The 20980-nt window shown below is 48.2% G+C and overlaps 1 protein-coding gene across 2 annotated transcripts in view; it reads left to right on the top strand.

Annotated features, from left to right (window-relative positions):
• The window catches only part of LOC139240385 (uncharacterized), a 54913-nt gene extending 42667 nt beyond the window's left edge, over positions 1-12246 (top strand). Inside the window, exon 4 of one of the 2 annotated variants that reach the window (XM_070868877.1) lies at positions 12012-12246. The gene's annotated coding sequence lies outside the window, so the exon portion shown is untranslated. Of the gene's footprint in view, positions 1-903; positions 2026-12011 lie in introns of those variants that run through there. The other variant, XM_070868878.1, reaches the window with a different exon arrangement.
• The last annotated feature ends 8734 nt before the right edge of the window (positions 12247-20980 follow it).

Raw genomic sequence — 20980 nt, 5'->3', positions numbered from 1 at the left:
TACCCCTTTACCGCCTCCACTTCCTCCTAACCTCCCTCCCTCTTTTACCCCTTACCCCACCCCCGCCGCCTCCTACGACTTCCCCTACTACCCCCGCCCACCCACTCCGACAGACTCGCCCCCTACTATCATCTCCCGGCCATCTTAACCCCCCCCACCCCCCGCCTACACCTTCTACTTGCCCCCTCCCCCCTGCTACCACCCCTCCAGCAAGAATGGCAGCAAGAGCGTGGAGAATGATCAGTGTGAAGGTAGGTGAGAGCAAGGAGGGCCGGAGTCTGGGCCTGGGATTGTGCCTGGTGTCGGGGCCTCTGGGGGTGGGGGGGCGTGTTTCTAGCTCCCATGGGTCTTTAGGAGGTGTCCCGGAGGGGCTTTTGTGTGTGGGGGGGGGGCACCCCTTTGCCCCACTGTCACTCCTACCACCCTGCCCCATCTTTACCCCACCATCTCATTCTCCTCCCCCCACCCCCCACCTTCGTCCACCCCCTGCAGTCCCTTCCCCACTCCCTCCCTCCCTCCTTTTCCTTTCTCCCCATGTGTTTATCTAGTTTCCATTAAATGCATCTCTGTTATTCACCTCAACCCCTCCCTGTGGCAGCGAGTGCCACATTCCCACCACTCTCTGGGTGAAGAGGCTTTTTCTGAATTCCCTATTGATTTTATTGGTGACAATCTTATATTTATATTTCACTATATGTGGCCAGTGAGGTAGAGGATATAATATAAGCTCTGGGGATTCGCTAAACCTCTCCGCCTCTCATTCCTCTTTGACAACACTTGTAAAAACCTACCTCTTTGACCATGTTTTTGGTCACCTGCAATGAGATAGCCAAGACAGTCTTGAGATCGGAATTGGGATAATAGGCCAGCATGATAAACAAGTTTGCATCTGATGTTTTGTAGGAACTCTCTCATTTTTGGGGATCTTGTTCACAAGAACACTTGTCATGCCACCATAATGAATCAGCAACGACTGTGCGTGAGTAGTGGCCTGTAAAGATCTTGAGCTTTCCTTAACAATCTGCAGCACCAAAGTGAAAAGAAGATCAAGAATTAGTTAAAAGAAGGACGTGGCATTATAGCACATTTCATGACCTCAGGACGTGCCAAAGCGCCTTACAGCCAATGAAGTACTTTTTGAAGTGCAGTCTCTGTTATAATGTAGGAAACACAGCAGCCAATTTGCACACAGCAAGATCCCACAAATAGCAATATGATAGCCAGAGAACCTGTTTCAGTAATATTGATTGAGTGATAATATTGCCAGGACACCGAGGAGAACTTTCCTGCTCTTCTTCGAATAGTGCCACGGGATCTTTTGAGGACACATGCTCATTGAATGTCTTTTCTGAAAGGCGGCACCTCTGACAGTGCAGCACTGAAGTGCTAAGTCCTGGAGCGGGGGCTGGAGTCAACTTTTTGACTCAGAGTCAAGAGTGCTGCCTGTAAGAATACTAATGTGTTTTTACATTGCTTTTGTTTTTAATAGAGACTATAATATGGAAAGAATTTGTTTAAATCATGTCCTTGAAAAAGCCGGATTTTCCCTGTCATATTCGCAAAGCTCGTCTCAAAACTGCTGATAAAGTTTGAAACACAGGCTTCTCTCACAGCAGGGAGTTCCATGCGTGCATACATCAGAGGATTGGTTACATCAGAGAATGTTTTGGGGATGGGGGGCGGTGGTGAATGAATAAGTAATACTCTGGTGTGAAGAAGGGTATGAATGAGGTCTCATCTCTGTTTGGGAAACTACTTGAAACAAAGGGGAAGATGTAAAACATGAGAGAAGGGTTGCATTCAGCAGGAAGAGAACCATGAACCAAATGAGTACAAGTCAGCACTTAGAAAATAAGGAAAGAAATCTGCATTGGAAACGTTGGGAGGCTTGGAGAAGCCACCTTCACGATTTCTGATTAAATCTACGCACATTAAGTTTTGGATACAGGGCTACATGTTCTAATGTGTGCTATTTTGTATGGTTGGTTAGGATACTTTAGATTAATGTTTAGTCAGCAATAAACATACTTGTCAAACATACTACTATCTCTATTGTACAAATCTGTTAAAAGGGTAAGGAAGGAATTATCCAAACCTGGCTATTGAGCCAAGGCTAGCAAAGCTTTTCTTTTGAAGTCTGTAGATGTTATGAGGAAGGGGAGACTGAGGGAGATAAGGAGTTCCACAGTTCTGAGGTTGGGAAAGAATGAGTTCAAGTAAGAGGCAGTGCAAGAGCCCTAATTTCAACAAAATACAGTTGTAAGGAAAATAATTTATGGGACATTTGGAACTTAGTAAGTACCTGAGAGGAACACAAGAGGAGAAATGGCCTGAGTAGTATCAGTAAAATACAGACAATCAAAGCTTTGAGGGAGACAGATGAGAGAATCATCACGTTTCACATGAGCTTTTTCCTGTATCCTGTCCAATTCTTGCTAGAAAAGGCTCCTCCATTTCCCAAAGCAATATTCCCATCTTGCCTGATTTAAAGAAAGACTTGTTGAGGTTTCAAAACATGTTTGGTAAGAATCTGAAACATGGCCTATATTCCCTGGAGTTTAGAAGAATGTGAGGTGATCTTATGAAACATAAGATTCTGAGGGGGATTGACTGGGTAGATGCAGGGAGGATGTTTCCCCCCCGGGCTGGGGAGTCTAGAACCAGGGGTCACAGTCTCAGGATAAGGGGTCGGCCATTGAGGACTGAGATGAGGAGGAATTTCTTCACTCAGAGGGTGGTGAATCTTTGGAATTCTCTACCCCAGAGGGCTGTGGAGGCTCAGTCGTTGAGTATATTCAAGACAGAGATCGATAGATTTTTGGATACTAAGGGAAGCAAGGGATATGGGGAAAGTGCAGGTAAGTGGAGTTGAGGTAGAAGATCAGCCATGACATTGAATGGCGGACCAGGCTCGAGGTGCCATATGGTCTACTACTGCTCCTATTTCTTATGTTTGGGAAGTCCCTGCAGCCATGGGAAAACACGGGAATTCCATTTGGGATCTGAGGAAGTGGGATGTTTTAAGAGCATCAGCTGATAACGAAGGACCAAAAGTGGAGCTGTTGGATTGGACTTGCGGAAGACACATGAAGAAAGTGTGCTGTCCAAGAATTGAAAGCAGCCCAGTTTTCACTGCCCCAAAGGGACAAGCCGAAGTTGAGGAAATCTGAATTCACCCCATGGCATTGAGATCAATGAAGGTAGGTGATATTCACCAGTGGAAAAATAGATTATGACTGGAGAAGAGACTGAGACTGTGTGCAAATTGGTTGCCACATTTCATACATTACGTCAGTAATTACATTTCTGAAGTATTTTGTTGGTGTAAAGTGCTTTGGGACGTCCTGAGTTCACGAAAAGCACTATAAAAACAGAAGTTTGTTCCTTCTTTCTGTCCACTGGGCACAGGGCTCCATTTCCCCCATTGCTAGACTGAAAATGGTAAAGTAGACTGGGTAATCTATTCCTATCATTTCCACGCCCTTTTGAATATGGTTGCATATGGATCAGTTGGTAGAACTCTACCCTGAGTCAGGGATCCTGGAAGTGGTAGGGGAGAGCTGAGGAACCAGCTCCACATTAATTTCCCACCTCTGCCCACTGGGCACCAAACTCCAGTGGAATATCCCAGCCTTTCGGAGAGATGGGGGGGAGGAATTTGTTGCAAAAGAGAATTTTAAACAGATTATCATCATCGTGGGCATTCCCTCTGAATCGAGGAAGACTTGCTTCCACTCCTGAAGTGAGTTTTTTGGTGGCTGAACAGTCCAATACGAGAGCCACAGACTTTGTCACAGGTGGGACAGATAGTCGTTGAGGGAAGGGGTGGGTGGGACAGTCCAATACGCTCTTTCTGCTGCCTGCGCTGGTTTTCTGCATGCTCTCGAAGTTGAGACTCGAGGTGCTCAGCGCCCTCCCACCACTTAGGGTGGTCTTTGCCCAGGGACTCCCAGGCGTCAGTGGGGATGTCGCACTTTATTAGGGAGGCTTGCACAGAAACAGTCCATTCGACCCAACCAATCCATGCCAGTGTTTATGCTCCACTCGAGCCTCCTTTCTCATCTAACTATCAGCATAACCCTCTATTCTCTTCTCCACTATTCTCTGTCTCCTATCATGTAGCCAATAATGTCTGTCCCACCTGTAACAGGGTCTGTGGCTCTCGTATCGGACTGTTCAGCCATCAAAGAACTCACTTTGGGAGTGGAAGCAAGTCTTCTTCGATTCCGAGGGACTGCCTATGATGATGACTATGAGGAGCCAATTATGTACCCAAGTTACCACCGTTCCTTTAATACCATGTGCTTCTAATTTCTGAATAAGTCTGTTATGAGGTACTTTATCAAATGCCTTTTGAAAGCCCATATATACATATACTGTTCCACCTTCATCAACTCTGTTTCTTCAAAGAACTCAGGTTAGTCAGACATGATTTGCCTTTAACAAATCTATTAACCCATGCTTCTTCAAGTGAGAATTAATCTTCTCCTTGACAATAGCCTCTAGTAGTTTCCCCACCACGGACATTAGACTGGCCTGTAGTTATCAGGTTTATCCCTCTCCCCTTTTTTTGAACAGGGGTGTTCAACAGTTGCAATCCTCCAGCCCTCTGGCACTACTCCAATATCCAAGGAAGATTGAAAGATTGTGGTCAGAGCTTCTGCGATCCCCACCCTAGCTTCCCTCAGTAACCTAGGATGTATCCCATGTGGACCGGGTGACTTGTCATCTCTCCCCTGGTTCTTTTGCCAATGATCTTAACTCGGTTTCCTCTGGTTACCAACCCTGCTACCAGTGTATACAGTTCCTCCTTATTTACTCTATCACGGACCACAATCTTTCAAATCTTCCTGGGACGATTTTACAGCTAATGAAGTATTTTGATGTACGGTCACAGTTGTAAAATAGGAAACATGGCAGCCAGTTTGCGCACAAGCTGCCACAAACTGCAATGAGATAAATCTGTTTTCAGTGTTCATTGAGGGATAAATATTGGCCCAGGATACCAGGGAGAACTCTCCTGCTCTTCTTCGAAATAGTGCAGTGGAATCTTTTACATCCACCTGAGGGCACACATCTCCTCCGACAGTGCAGTGCTCCCTCTGTACTGCACAGGGACTGTCAGCCTTGAATATGTGCGCTACTTATCACACTGGAAATATACAGAGGGAGAAGTACAAGAGGAAAAATAAGCCAGGACAACAAAAATATTACTTTCAATTCATTGCAGAGCGTTGTGGAAATCCTCAGTTTCACGCGACACTTTGTAGACGAACAGAACACATGGAATCCCGGGATTTCCTCCACATCTAGGAATGCCCATTTGTTTCACAATGTCTTCATGTACTTCTCTTTGCCCGGAACATTCCAAAGGTATTAAACAGATCGTGTGTTGAATCATTCATCATTACACACAAGGGGCATTTTAGTCAGTAGCAGCAATATGTTTCTTGGAAACTCAGAGATAAGGGTCAATTAAATTTGCAGCAATAGGAGCGCAATTTAGTATCTTGTACTGACCAACCCGCGCCCCAACCAGTCCTCCCCCGCTTCCTTCTCCTTCTTCCTCCTTTCCCCTCCCTCCATCTTTCCTATTCCCCTCCCCTCCCCCTTTATTTCTTCCCCCTCTTACACTTCCCTCTTTCCCCCCTTCCCTATTCCCCTCCTTTACACCCTCTTTCCCTCTCCCCTCCCTCTTTCCGCCCTCTCCCTTCCCTATTTCCCTCCTTTCCGCCCTCTTTCCCTCTCCCCTCCCTTCCCTCTTTCCCCTCCCGCTGGCTGTTCCTGCTCCTTTGTGACGCGGCTCCAGGATGCGAGCAGCCGCTTTATCCAGTTCAAAATCCTGATCCCGGTCAGGATGAGGATCCATGTCCTGTTTCGAATCCTAACTTGACGGATCGTGGACAAAACTCACCTCTGCCAGTTTCCCCACATTGCCCCAAGCGACAGGTTTGCTGCACTGAACCCGGAAGCCCATCGACCCTCCCTTCGCTCTCCCTCTCCAGCACCAATAGTCTCAGTCCACTCGCTGCCGGGCCCTGATTGGCTCCTGTCACTGTCAATCATATCACGATGGGCGGGATCTCACTTCCTTTTGAAGAATGGGGGTCTGCTGTAATTAAATCAGTGCACATTAATGAGCAGGACAACATGTGCCGGGTTGCGGGGAAAGGGCAGAGAGTGGGACTGCTCGCATCGCTCTATCACGGAGCTGGCACAGTCACGACGGGACGAATGGCCTCCTTCTGTGCTGTATCACTCTGCGATTTGTTGTAGATGTTGATTGAGGGATAAATATTGACCCAGGACACAAGAATTAGGAGTAGGCATTTTGGTCCTTCGAGCCTGCTCCGCCATTCAATAAAATCATGGCTGATCTGATCTTGGGCCCAGCTCCACTTCCCCGCCCACTCCCCATAACCCTTCACTCCCTTATCGCTCAAAAATCTGTCGATCTCCACCTTAAATATATTCACTGACCCAGCCTCCACAGCTCTCTGGGGCAGAGAATTCCACAGATTTACAACCCTCTGAGAGAAGAAATTCTCCTCAATCGCTGGGGAGAACTCCCCTGCTCTTATTCAAGATAGTAGCTGTGGGATCTTTTACATCCACCTGCGAGGGCGGACAGGGCCTCGGTTTAACGTCTCATCCAAAAGGCAACATCTCCGACAGTGCGGTGCTCCCTCAGTACTGCCCCTCCGACAGTGCAGTACGGTGCTCCCTCAGTACTGCCCCACAGACAGTGCGGCACTCCCTCAGTACTGCCCCTCCGACAGCGCAGTACGGTGCTCCCTCAGTACTGCCCCTCCGACAGTGCGGCGTTCCCTCAGTACTGCCTCTCCGACAGTGCGGCGTTCCCTCAGTACTGCCCCTCCGACAGTGCGACACTCCCTCAGTACCGCCCCTCCGACAGCGCAGTACGGTGCTCCCTCAGTACTGCCCCTCCGACAGTGCGGCGTTCCCTCAGTACTGCCCCTCCGACAGTGCGGCACTCCCTCAGTACTGCCCCTCCGACAGCGCAGTACGGTGCTCCCTCAGTACTGCCCCTCCGACAGTGCGGCGTTCCCTCAGTACTGCCCCTCCGACAGTGCGGTGCTCCCTCAGTACTGCCCCTCCGACAGTGCGGTGCTCCCTCAGTACTGCCCCTCCGACAGTGCGGCGCTCCCTCAGTACTGCCCCTCCGACAGTACGGCGCTCCCTCAGTACTGCCCCTCCGACAGTGAGGCACTCCCTCAGTACTGCCCCTCCGACAGTACGGCACTCCCTCAGTACTGCCCCTCCGACAGTGCCGCACTCCCTCAGTACTGCCCCTCCGACAGTGCGGCACTCCCTCAGTACTGCCCCTCCGACAGTGCCGCACTCCCTCAGTACTGCCCCTCCGACAGTGCCGCACTCCCTCAGTACTGCCCCTCCTACAGTGCCGCACTCCCTCAGTACTGCCCCTCCGACAGTGAGGCACTCCCTCAGTACTGCCCCTCCGACAGTGCGGCACTCCCTCAGTACTGCCCCTCCTACAGTGCCGCACTCCCTCAGTACTGCCCCTCCGACAGTGCGGCACTCCCTCAGTACTGCCCCTCCGACAGTGCGGTACTCCCTCAGTACTGCCCCTCCGACAGTGCGGCTCTCCCTCAGTACTGCCCCTCCGACAGTGCGGCGCTCCCTCAGTACTGCCCCTCCGACAGTGCGGCGCTCCCTCAGTACTGCCCCTCCGACAGTGCGGTGCTCCCTCAGTACTGCCCCTCCGACAGTGCGGTGCTCCCTCAGTACTCACCGTGTACGACCCACCCGAGGCCTCCAGGAGACTCCTTCCCGCCAAAAGCAACGGCTATTATTGGCTGCATTTCACCAGCCCTGCCTTAACTCATGACGTCATCGCCCCAACAACACGCTTCCTATTGGCCGGCTGTGACGCCAATCACTGCAGCCCTGCCTTCTTCCCGCGAGGTGTCACGTGCGCCGGATGACCGTTATGCTAATGAGGACCTCGCGTGCTGAGCCGTTGGCGGGGGGGGGGGGGGGGCGGGGTCGTCATCAGCACCGCGCTGATTGACATCGGACACAACCAATAGAAAGGAAGCAGCCGGACAATGACGCCAGGTGCTGGGCGGGAGGCCGCACTTGCGGCCAATGGGGAGCGGCGGGCGCTGAGGGTGGGCGGGGCGGAGACGAAGAGAGAAAAGGCGGGCGGGTGTTCTCACTCTGGGCAGCAATATGGCGGAGGTTGGGGTGGGAATGAAAGGTGGAAGTGGCCGGAGACCGCCCGGTGAATGGGCTGGGTTACACTCGGGCCTTTGGGGCTCTATTCCCCCCCGCCATTTACACACAGCCCCATTGCTGTGGCGGGGACTCGGGAAACAGCACAGCTCAGGAATGTAAAGCAGCAGCAAGAGCCTGTGGTGACCGTGTCAAACACTCCAGATATCATCAGTCCTGGCCCCAATCTCGGCAGGTATTGCATCTCCACCCAAGGCAGCTCCTGCTGCAAAGTGACCAATTATATCACATCAATCCCATTCCTTTCATCAAAAACATCGAGCAACTTTCTAATCTGCCGCAGTTGAAGGAAGTCAGGTTTTCATCATCAATAATGGGAGAAAAGGCAGGAAATCGCAACAGGTGAAGCAGCGTTCTGTGGAGAGAAACAAAGTTAACGTTTCGGGTCTGACCCTTCATCAGAACTGGAAAAGTTCGCGATGTAACCGATTCTTAAGGAAGTGCAGAGGCGGGGAGGAAAGACTAAAGGGGCAGGTCTGTGATAGGGTGCAAGGCAGGAGAGATTAAATGACAAAAGGGATAATAATAATAACCTTCATTTATATAGATCCTTTAATGTACTTACATAGAAACATAGAAAATAGGTGCAGGAGCAGGCCATTCGGCCCTTCTAGCCTGCACCGCCATTCAATGAGTTCATGGCTGAACATGAAACTTCAGTACCCCCTTCCTGCTTTCTCGCCATACCCCTTGATCCCCCGAGTAGTAAGGACCTCATCTAACTCCTTTTTGAATATATTTAGTGAATTGGCCTCAACAACTTTCTGTGGTAGAGAATTCCACAGGTTCACCACTCTCTGGGTGAAGAAGTTCCTCCGCATCTCGGTCCTAAATGGCTTACCCCTTATCCTTAGACTGTGACCTCTGGTTCTGGACTTCCCCAACATTGGGAACATTCTTCCTGCATCTAACCTGTTTAACCCCGTCAGAATTTTAAATGTTTCTATGAGGTCCCCTCTCATTCTTCTGAACTCCAGTGAATACAAGCCCAGTTGATCCAGTCTTTCTTGATAGGTCAGTCCCGCCATCCCGGGAATCAGTCTGGTGAACCTTCGCTGCACTCCCTCAATAGCAAGAATGTCCTTAGGTTAGGAGACCAAAACTGTACACAATACTCCAGGTGTGGCCTCAACAATGCCCTGTACAACTGTAGCAACACCTCCCTGCCCCTGTACTCAAATCCCCTTGCTATGAAGGCCAACATGCCATTTGCTTTCTTAACCGCCTGCTGCACCTGAATGCCAACCTTCAATGACTGATGTACCATGACACCCAGGTCTCTTTGCACCTCCCCTTTTCCTAATCTGTCACCATTCAGATAATAGTCTGTCTCTCTGTTTTTACCACCAAAGTGGATAACCTCACATTTATCCACATTATACTTCATCTGCCATGCATTTGCCCACTCACCTAACCTATCCAAGTCGCTCTGCAGCCTCACAGCATCCTCCTCGCAGCTCACACTGCCACCCAACTTAGTGTCATCCGCAAATTTGGAGATACTACATTTAATCCCCTCATCTAAATCATTAATGTACAGTGTAAACAGCTGGGGCCCCAGCACAGAACCTTGCGGTACCCCACTAGTCACTGCCTGCCATTCTGAAAAGTACCCATTTACTCATACTCTTTGCTTTCTGTCTGACAACCAGTTCTCAATCCATGTCAGTACACTACCCCCAATCCCATGTGCTCTAACTTTGCACATCAATCTCTTGTGTGGGACCTTGTCGAACGCCTTCTGAAAGTCCAAATATACCACATCAACTGGTTCTCCCTTATCCACTCTACTAAAACATCCCAAGGCGCTTCAGAGCAGTGTTACAGACCATCAGATAAATTTGACACCGAGCTACAGGAGAAATTAGGCCAGGTGACCAAAAACTTGTTTAAAGAGGTCTTAAAGGAGGAAGGAGAGGCTTACGGAGGGAGTTCCAGAGCTTAGGGCCAGGCAGCTGAAGGCACGGCCACTGATGGTGGAGCGATTATAATCAGGGATGGTCAAGAGGCCAGAATTTGAGGAGCGCAGAGATCTTGGGGGTGGGAGGCGAGGAGGTGGTTGTGGAGCTGGAGGAGATTACAGAGATAGGGAGGGGTGAGGGCCATGGAGGGATTTGTAAACAAGGATAAGAATTTTGAAATTGAGGTGTTTAACTGGGAGCCAATGTAGGTCAGACAGCACAGGGGTGATGGGTGATTTGACTTGGTGCAAGTTAGTACACGGGCTGCTGAGTTTTGGGTGACTTCAAGTTTACATAGTGTAGAATGTGGAAGGCTGGCCAGGAGTAGTCAAGTCTAGAGGTAACAAAGGCAGGAATGAGGGTATCTGCAGCCGAAGAGCTGAGGCAGGGGCGGAGCCGGGCAATGTTACAGAGGTGGAAAAAGGCGGTTTTAGATACAGCGCGGATATGTGGCTGGAAACTCATTTCAGGGTCAAATATGACATCTAGGTTGTGAACAGCCTTGTTCCCTCTCAGATTGATGCTAGGGAGAGGGATGGAGTCAGTGGTTAGGGAACACAATTTGAGCCGGGGACCAAAGATAATGGCTTCGGTCTTCCCAATATTTAATTGGAGAAAATTTCTGCTCATCCAGTACTGGATGTCGGATAAGCAAACTGACAATTTAGATACCAAGCAGGGGTCGACAGAAGTGGTGGAGAGGTCGAGCTGGGTGTCAAAATCTGACTCTGTGTTTTCGGATGATATCGCCAAGGGGTGGCTTATAAATGAGAAATAAGAGGGGACTAAGGACAGATCCTTGGGGGACACCAGAGGTAACGATGTGGGAGTGTGAAGAGAAGCCATTGCTGGAGATTTTCTGGCTACAATTAGATAGATAAGAATGGAACCAGGCGAGTGCAGTCCCACCTGGCTGGCCATTGGTGGAGAGGCGTTGGAGGAAGATGGAGTGGTCAACTGCGTCAAAGGCTGCAGACAGGTCCAGAAGGATGAGGAGGGATAGTTTACCTTTGTTACAGCCACGAAGGATGTCATTTGTGATTTTGATGAGAGCAGTTCGATGTTGTGGCAGGGGCGAAAGCCAGATTGAAGGGATTCAAACATTGAATTCATGGGAAGATGATCACGGATTTGGGAGGCAACAACACGTTCAAGTACTTTGGACAGGAAAGGGAGGTTGGAGATGGGGTGATAGCTAGCAAGCAAAGTGGGGTCAATGTTTGTTTTTTTGAGGAGAGGGGTGATGACAGCAGATTTGAAGAAGAGGGAAACAGTGCCCGAGGACAGAGAACCGTTAACAATGTCGGCTAACATGGGAGCCAAAAAAGTAAGTTGGGTGGTCAGTAGTTTAGTGGGAATAGGGTCAAGGGAGCAGGAAGTCGGTCTCATTGATAAAATGAGTTTGGAGAAATTAAGAGGGGAGATCAAAGATAAATTAGAAAAAGATACTAGTTTAGGGCTAGAGTAGATGGGAGCGTCAGATGAAGTTTGGCCCTGTGAGCTAGGTGAAGGAAGGGAACTCGCAGAGGCAGCTGATCGGATGGTCTCAATCTTTGGACAAAGAAGTCCACGAGCTCCTCACATTTGTTGTTGGAGGTGAGTGGTGAAGACAGGGGAGAGGGCTTTAAGGATGGTCTGTGATAGGATGGAAGGCGGGAGTGATTTGAGAGACAAAAGAGATGACGGCCAAAAATGAGATGTTAATGGCACAAGACTGGTTTTAATCAACAGCTTTTGGTCTACAATCATTTGTTTTTGTTTTAAACACTACAGCATTACAGAAAGAATAAAGAAAACGAGACCAGTAACACCCTGATGTTGGGAAGCGATGTTGCCCATGTTGGGAAGAGGAGGCAGACGGCACTGATTATAGTCTAAGGAAACGGAGGCAGACCGCAGAGCTAATGTGCCACGACAAATCCTGCGATTCACGGTGATCGTTTGCCTCAGGCTCAAAAACGGCATTGTGATTAGTAAGTTCAAAATAAAGCAAGTAAATGGTTTGCAATTTGGGCCCATTCACGACGTACAGAATTGGCTGGGAAGTGGGCATAATGATCTGGACATTCCCATTGGCTCCACCGTAACGTCAGTGAGCTAACAGGAGAACCCGTGCAGAAATTCACCCTCCGTGACTATCCGTCCTGGAACACAGACATTCGGGAAATAAAATGTCCACTCTTTATGTAACCTGAAAGTGGGGCTTTTCTGGGAAGTCATCACCTTCAAATTCACCTGAAACTAAAACACAATAGTCAAATTCTGGGAATCATTATGTGATCATTATCTAATCTCCCACTTAACCATGAATTACAATACATACATCTTTCTGCCCAAGGGGATTAAAACCATGAAAATTTTGAGCACATAATCTGCATTGACACTTGCAATGCAGTACTGAGGGAGCGCTGCACTGTTGGAGGGGTAGTACTGAGGGAGCGCTGCACTGTTGGAAGGGTAAGTACTGAGAGATCGCTGCACTGCCGGAGGTGCCATCTTTTGGATGCGACATTGAAGTGAGGCCCCGTCTCAGGTGGACGTAAAATATCCCACGGCTACTTTTTCCAAAGAGCAAGGGAGTTCTCAGTCTCCTGGCCGAAATTATCCCCCGGTCAACATCACAAACAGAAAATATGGTCATTTATTTCATTGCAGTTTGTGGGAGCTTGCTGTGCACAAAATGTCTGCTGTGTTTCCTACATTTATGAGTGATTATATTTAAAGTACTTCATTGACTGTAAAGCGCTTTGGGACGTTCGGAGGTAGTGAAAGGCACTATATAAATTGAAGTCTTTTTCTTTCATTATAGTCTCACCAGTGTCTATCTTTGATGGATCCATGTTCCCCTTTCAGCCAAGTTTATGCAACTTGTCCTCAATTTAACCCTTTATAGCCCAGTATCATTCTGGTGAATCTGTATCCTAGGCCAATAAAGACCCATTTATCCAACTGTCTGTCGATGCAATTACATTCTTTTTTACATGCCTTCATCTTTACAAGTCTCTAACTCAAAATATTATCAAACATCTCGGAGAATCCACGTACAACATTCATTGCATTCCTCTGTCTATACCCGCAAGATTTCATCAAAAATTTAATATGTCAAACATAACCTGCTCTTTACAAAATCCATCCTCTCCCGGATTAATCAGCCCATGCATGCTTACCCATTTCAACCTGTATTATGGATTCCAGTCATTTACCCACAACCAGGGTAAAACTAATTGACCAGTAATTTCCCAGATTATTCTTTTACCCCTTCTTGAATAGCGCACAATACTTATCCAGCCCTTTGGGACAAATCCATTTCCACAGATGTTTGGACAATTTAATGGTGAGTATCTCCACTGTGTCTCTTCTACTCTGGGTTGTATACTATCTGAGTCTGTTGACGTCACTATTTCATCCCATTAATGAACATCTTTTAGAATACTTATCTCCTGTCATGGCTGTTCCACATCCTCCTCAGGTACCCCACCGTCGCCCTCCTCTAAAAGCTGAGGCCCAATGCTCAAGAACCTCAACCATTCCCGCACTTTCAAATACATACTGGTCCCCTTCATCTCCAATTTGCCCTATCCCTTCTTTGACTAACCTGTCATTACATCAACACCAGAACCACGATGGATCTTCAAAAAAGCAGACTGAGAAGCCTTCCAAAGGTCAGTTGACACCATCTAGTGGATTCCGCCAACCACCAAATGCCTTCAACAAATTTATAAGAATTGTTAAACCAGTGCAAAACGAGGTATACCTCGGGGGTTTAGAAACATATATGTTCCTTGTTGGATGGAAGAAAGCAAGGCTCTCTATCAGGAGTATTCGCTGAACAAGAACCCAGGCACAACTACCGCAATGCTGGAGTTTTTGAACTCGGCAAGACGTGAAAGGTGGAGAAGATTAACTTCACTCACTCCAGCAGGGAAGCTTGGGCCCTGCTCCGTCAACTTGGCAGGGCAAATTCCATCGAACACAGGACGACCATCAGACCATTGCATCCCACTTGATACAAAGAATTTCGACGCCAGATGAAGCGGCAAATTTTGACAAACTTGATGGCGGCACCAAGATCGTCAACGATGTCTGATCCAATCACCTTGGATGAACTTGTACCTTGCTTAATTAAACAGTACTCAGCTTGAACCTTTATTGTATACATAACATTTGGCGATGAGAATACAAGAACCTTTGTTTGCAAAATGAGCACAATTGGATTTTTAGAGCGATTCGTGGAGGGAGAACATTGGGCAGACTTTGTGGGTCATTTGAACCAGTACTTCATGGCAACAAATTGAAGGGGGTCGACGATGCAGATCGGTGCCAGGCTGTGTTCCTCACTGTGTCCGGTTCAAAGATCTACGGTCTGATAAAGCATCTACTCATGCCGAGTGATCCAACAGAGAAAACATACGAGGAGCTGTGTACATTGGTACGGGAGCTCCTCAAGTCAGATGGCGGCATCATCATCTCGAGATACAGGTTTTATACACACGTTCGATCGGAGGGCCAGAGTGCGGCGGAATTCGTTGCCGACCTGAGACGTTTAGCGGGACCGTGCAAGTTCGGGACGGTGTTGGCAGACATGATGCGGGACTTTGTTATCGGTGTCAACCACGAGGTGATCCTGCGCAAACTTCTGGCGGTGGAGGAGTTGGCTTTAAAAAGGGCCATCCAGATTGCTCAATCATGTATGACGACAGACAGGAGTCTAAAGCAAATAGCGGTGAAGAACCGAATCTCGGCAAGTACTGTAAATGCGATTGATTCGGCATTCGGCAGAGCGGCACATGGAAGGGCCTATCAGGCTGCATTCGCGAAACCTGTGGCTGCCCAAAGTCCGCCAGCAGGAATATATCTGACTTCTCCGTGTTGGCATTGTGGGGTAAATCATCAGCATCAGCTGTGCCGATTTAAGCAATATAGTTGCAAAGGCTCTCTTGAGAGTGGGGCATCTCCAGCGCAAGTGTCAACAGATGAGCAAGCGAGCTACAACACACCACGTGGAGGATGAGAGTCAGACTAGCGCGGATCCGGATACGCAATCCGGGATGCCAGAGGAGGAAGTGTATAGACTGTACTCCTTCATAACCAAGAGTAAACCAATTTTGATTAATGTGAAGTTTAATGGGATACTGATAGCGATGGAACTGGACACGGGGGCGAGTCAATCGATCATGAACGAGAGAGCATTTAATAAGCTGTGGGATACTGAGACTGTGAGGCCCAGGCTGAGCCCTGTTAATGCCAAGCTGCGCACGTACACCAAAGAACTGATAAAGGTGATTGGCAGTGCACAAATTAATGTGTCATATAATGGTGCGGCTCACGAGTTACTGCTGTGGATTGCTCCAGGCAATGGCCCAACGCTGCTCGGCAGGAACTGGTTGGAGAAAATCAAATGCGACTGCAACGACATAAAGGTGTTGTCATCGGAGGAAGATACATGTGCCCAAGTATTGAGCAAATGCCCCTCGCTTTTCGAACCGGGTATCAGCAACTTCACGGGAGCCACGGTGCAGATTCACATGGACTCAGATGCAAGACCCGTCCATCATAAAGCTCAGGCAGTGCCGTATATGATGAGTGAGAAGCTCGAAATTGAACTGGACAGACTCCCGGGTGAAGGGATCATATCACTAGTCGAATTTAATGAATGGACCAGCCCCATTGTTCCTGCACTGAAAAGTGATGGCACAGTCAGAATCTGTGGAGATTACAAGGCTACGATCAACAGGGTTTCGAAACAAGATCAGTACCCGTTATCGAAGGCTGATGACTTGTTTGCGACGCTAGTCGGAGGGACGTTGTTCACAAAACTGGACGACGTCGGCCTATATGACACAGGAGTTGGTCAAGACGTCGAAGAGACTTAGGTGCATTAACACGCACAAAGGACAGTTTATTTACCACAGGTGTTCTTTCGGAATTCGCTCGGCTGCAGCAATATTCCAGAGGAATATGGAAAGTCTACTGAAGTCCGTTCCCTGAAATGTCGTGTTCCAAGATGACATCCTGATCATCGGTTGTGACTCCAAGCAACATCTGAACAACCTGGAAGAGGTTCTACTGCGTTTGGATAGAGTGGGACTCAGACTGAAATGCTCGAAGTGCATCTTCATGGCACCGGAGGTCACATTCCTCGGGAGGAAAATTGCCGCTGATGGCATCAGACCTACTGACGTGAAAACCAAGGCCATCAAGAATGCACCCAAGCTGCAGAATGTGACGGAGCTGCGTTCGTTCCTAGGTCTACTCAACTACTTTGGTAACTTCCTACCTAAATTGAGCACCTTACTAGAACCACTGCATATGCTATTGAGAAAAGGTGACAACTGGGTGTGGGGTGCAGCGCAAGACAGAGCTTTCGAGAAAGCCACTAATCTGCTTTGCTCGAACAAGCTGCTGGTACATTATGACCCATGTAAACGTTTAGTTTTTGCCTGTGACGCACCGTCATATGGAATTGGTTGCGTACTCCAACAAGCCAATGAGTCGGGGAAACTTCGACCTGTCGCGTATGCATCCAAAAGTTTGTCTAAAGCAGAAAGAGCCTACAGCATGGTAGAAAAAGAAGCTTTAGCATGTGTGTGTGTTAAAAAGATGCATCAATACCTGTTCAGTCTGAGGTTCGAATTAGAGACTGATCACAAGCCGTTCATTTCATTGATTTCTGAGAGCAAAGGTATTAATACCAACACTTCAACCCGCATCCAAAGGTGGGCACTGACATTATCTGCCTATGATTATGTCATTCACCACAGACCTGGCACAGAGAATTGTGCCAATGCTTTGAGCCATTTGCCGTTGCCCACACCGGAGGTGGAAACGCCACAACCTGTGGATCTAATGTTAATCATGGATGTTTTTGAGAGTGAAGGAACCCCTGTCACGGCTCAACAAGTTAAGACCTGCACCAGCCAGAACCCGATCTTATCGGTGGTAAATAGTTGCATCCTCAAAGGGGATTGGTCTGCCATCCCTAAGCAAATGTGCGAGGAGGCCAAACTGTACATTTGTCGCAAAGACGAACTGTCTATTCAAGCAGATTGCATATTGTGGGGCAATCGCGTTGTAATGCTCAAGAAAGGGAGAGAGAAGTTTGTGCATGTGTTACACAGCACACATCCTGGTATAGTGATGATGAAGGCCATCGCCAGGTCCCATGTATGGTGGCCAGGAATTGATACTGAGCTGGAAGCATGCGTGCAACACATGCATGCAGCTCAGCAAAGCACCAGCGGAATCGCCGCTGAATCTGTGGTCGTGGCCATCCAAAACTTGGTCCAGGATCCATGTAGATTTTGCAGGTCCCTTCCTGGGCAAATGTTTTTAGTGGTGGTGGACACTTATTCAAAGTGGATAGAATGCATAATGATGTCATCCAGCACGTCCACGGCAACCTTAGAGAATCTCAATGTCATGTTCGCGACACATGGTCTGCCTGACATAGTGGGGAGCGACAATGGGTCGTGCTTCACCAGTCAGGAGTTTCAGGAGGTTGTGAAAGTTAATGGCATAAAACATGTAAGGTCAGCATCGTTCAAGCCTGCGTCCAATGGGCAAGCTGAATGTGCAGTACAAATTATCAAGCAAAGCACGAGGAGAGTAACCCACGGGTCACTGCAGAGCCGCTTGTCCTGCATACTGCTGAGTTACAGGAGTAGACCCCACACACTCACAGGGGTCTCGCTTGCTGAACTCATGATGAAAAGAGGTCTTAAGAACAAGCTATCTCTGGTACACCCAGATTTAAATAATCATGTTGAATACAGAAGACAAAGTCAACAAAGGTACCACAATCGTGCAACTGTGTCACGCGAGATTTCTGATAACGATTCTGTATGTGTTGAACTATGGTCAGGATCCCAAATGGATTGCTGGTATGGTCATGGCCAAGGAGGGCAACAGAGTATTCGTTACTAAGCTCAAGAATGGGCAAACTTGCAGGAAACACATGGATCAGACAAAGCTGAGGCACACAGATGAGCCAGAACAGTCGGACGAAGAAGCCATCGACGACCAACCAACCTACCAGCAGTCTTCAGAGGACTCAAGGGTCATCAGTGAACCCGGAATTTCCATCACGGACCTGTGCAATAAAAATGGACTTGCAATTCCTGACATGGCCACTGCCACCTCCAACAAGTCAGTCATCCAGCCATCAGTCACAACAGACTCTGCACATTCACCCAAGGCTGGAGTTGAACAGAGACAGTCAACCCGGGAGCGCAAAGCACCGAACCGTCTCAACCGGTGAAAGACTAATAAGATCTCCGAGGGGGGGTATTGTCATGTATGTACATTCTGCTTGTAGCCACCAGATGGCATCATTGTTGGAGGCCACTGAGCAGCACGCACATGGTGCTGCCCAGGTATAAAAGGCCAGCCATTGAGAGTCAGCCTCTTTTGGGCCTAAATAAAGCAGAGCCAAGGTTGTACCTTGCTTAGTTAAACAGTACTCAGTTTGAACCTTTATTGCATACATAACAGAACTAAACGCAGCCCTGTCGACAACCAAATCTGGAAAAGCACAGGGACCCAAAGCAAAGAAATGGTTGACCTCCTCCTTCTCCGAGATACTGGCAACCGGTAAAATTCCATCTATTTGAAGGGAGACTAAAATAATTGTCCTCCTGAAGCAGGGGAAGGTGGCTTGTGAAGCATCCAGCTACCACCCGATCTCCTTACTTTGTACTTGTTATAAAGTGCTGGAGAGGCTACTACTCCACAGACTAGCCCCCATCATTGAGCCAACCATCCCCAAGGAGCAAGCATGTTTCCTGAGTGGCTGTAGCTGCTGCGACCAAGTGGTAGCTTTAACAACGCACATCAAAGCAGGCTTCCAACGCCAGCTCAAGACCGCCATAGCACTTGTATGTCAGCAGCATATGACACAGCATGGAATTATGGACTGCTTTTCAAGTTCTCCACCATTTTACCCTGCAGAACAACGATCCATCTTCTCCACTCCATGCTTAGCAACCGACACTTCCATGTGTACATTGGCACCCAGAAGAGCAGATATAGGACATTGAACAATGGACTCCCACTGGATTCTGTCCTGGCACGCATGTTATTCAACATTTACACCAGAGATCTCCCCAAAACAGAGTCCCGAAAGTTCATATACACTGACTTGGCCACGCAAAACACGAATCTGTCCATCACAGAGGAGACCTTGACCAGTGATCTACAGAGGATGGAGGTCTACTTCCGCCGATGGCGACTTCAGCCAAATCCGCAAAAGACCGTCACTTCAGCTTTCCACCTCAACACCCATCAAACAAACCAAGCTTTGAAAGTCTCTTTTGGTGGCGTAAACTATGCCAAAAATCCCTCCTATTTAGGAATCACAATTGATCGCACCATGTCGTATGGACAGCATCTCCAGAACCTTGGGAAGTAGGATGAACTTGATCCAGAAACTGGCCAGATCCACATGGGGAGCAGACGTTCAAACCCTCCGTACAGCAGCACTCACCCTGGTGTACTCTACAGCGGAATACTGCTCTCCAGCATGGCTATCAAGTCCGCATGTCAAATCCATTGAAGTTCAACTGAATTCTATGAGAATTATCACCGGTACGTTTTTATCGACACGGATATCTTGACTGCCCGTGCATGTAAACATCGCCCCACCTGACCTACGCTGCGAACATGCAGTCCCCAGAGAATACAACTGCTACATCTGCAAAGACATGCCGATCCAGGCCGACTTAAACAACCTACCACCAACCAGTCTCAAATCTAGAAGGCCATTTTGGACCGTCGTTGAAGCCTTTCACTAATCTCCCCTGTCTTAATGACCGATGGCGAAATACTTGGAAGAACTGCGACATACGGAATGGATTCCTCATAGAGAACCCCACAGTACAACCTTCCTCGCAACAACCACCAACCACCTCAGAACCGGTCACGGTCGATGCTGCCACCTTCTCCATAGGTGGAAGATTAAAGCATCCCCATCATGTGACTGTGGAGCTCTTAATCAGACCCTGGAGCATAACATTGAGCACTGCCCTCAGAGGGAATTCACAGGCAGCCTACAAGATACCCACACTGTTATACCAGAAGCTTTGGCCTGAATATCTGACTCAGATATTGACATTTGATTTGCTTTGCTGCTACCATACAAAAGAAGACGATTAATCTGTTACTAATGTGCTTACACAAACCTTTATTATTTCCCGTTATGTTGACCACCAGTCTTCTTTCATCCTACATATTTTATCATTGTCTTTCCTTCTGCATCATCCTTACCCTGGCCCTTCAGTATTCCTGGTCACAGCTACAGAAAAGGTTATCTATCAATTGAATGATAGTTTATATGGAATTCTATCCCGTGCCTTTTGTCAGCGGTCTATCTTCAACCCCTAGATAAACATTGGCTCTTTGGTGTTGTTTGGGATTTCCCTCCCAAGTCACTGTTACCATTTCATTACAGATATCCCACACTAGGTATCAAACAGCATCAGAACGCCGCCCCTCTTCCCCCCCCCCACCCGCCCCAGGAGTTTCCTGCCCTTCCAGAGCCCTCCTTCCCTCCCGGTGTGGCAACTGATCGTAGGGTGCAGAGCTCTGTGATGTCCCGCACGGCTTTTTTTTCCTAGATAAGTATGGTTTTACTTTCTCCTTGGTTCAGTATTTACAGAACATGTAATCCTTTAAACACTATCTACAGCGTTAGCATATATAGCAGACAGTGCTCATTAACTTGAGAAACTGTTATTTTTACATTTATT

The sequence above is a fragment of the Pristiophorus japonicus genome, chromosome 31, assembly GCF_044704955.1.
Source record: "Pristiophorus japonicus isolate sPriJap1 chromosome 31, sPriJap1.hap1, whole genome shotgun sequence".
In the NCBI taxonomy this organism is placed as follows: Eukaryota; Metazoa; Chordata; class Chondrichthyes; family Pristiophoridae; genus Pristiophorus; species Pristiophorus japonicus.
The sequence above is the reverse complement of the archived record's forward strand: the minus strand, read 5'-3'. Positions and strand labels throughout refer to the sequence as shown.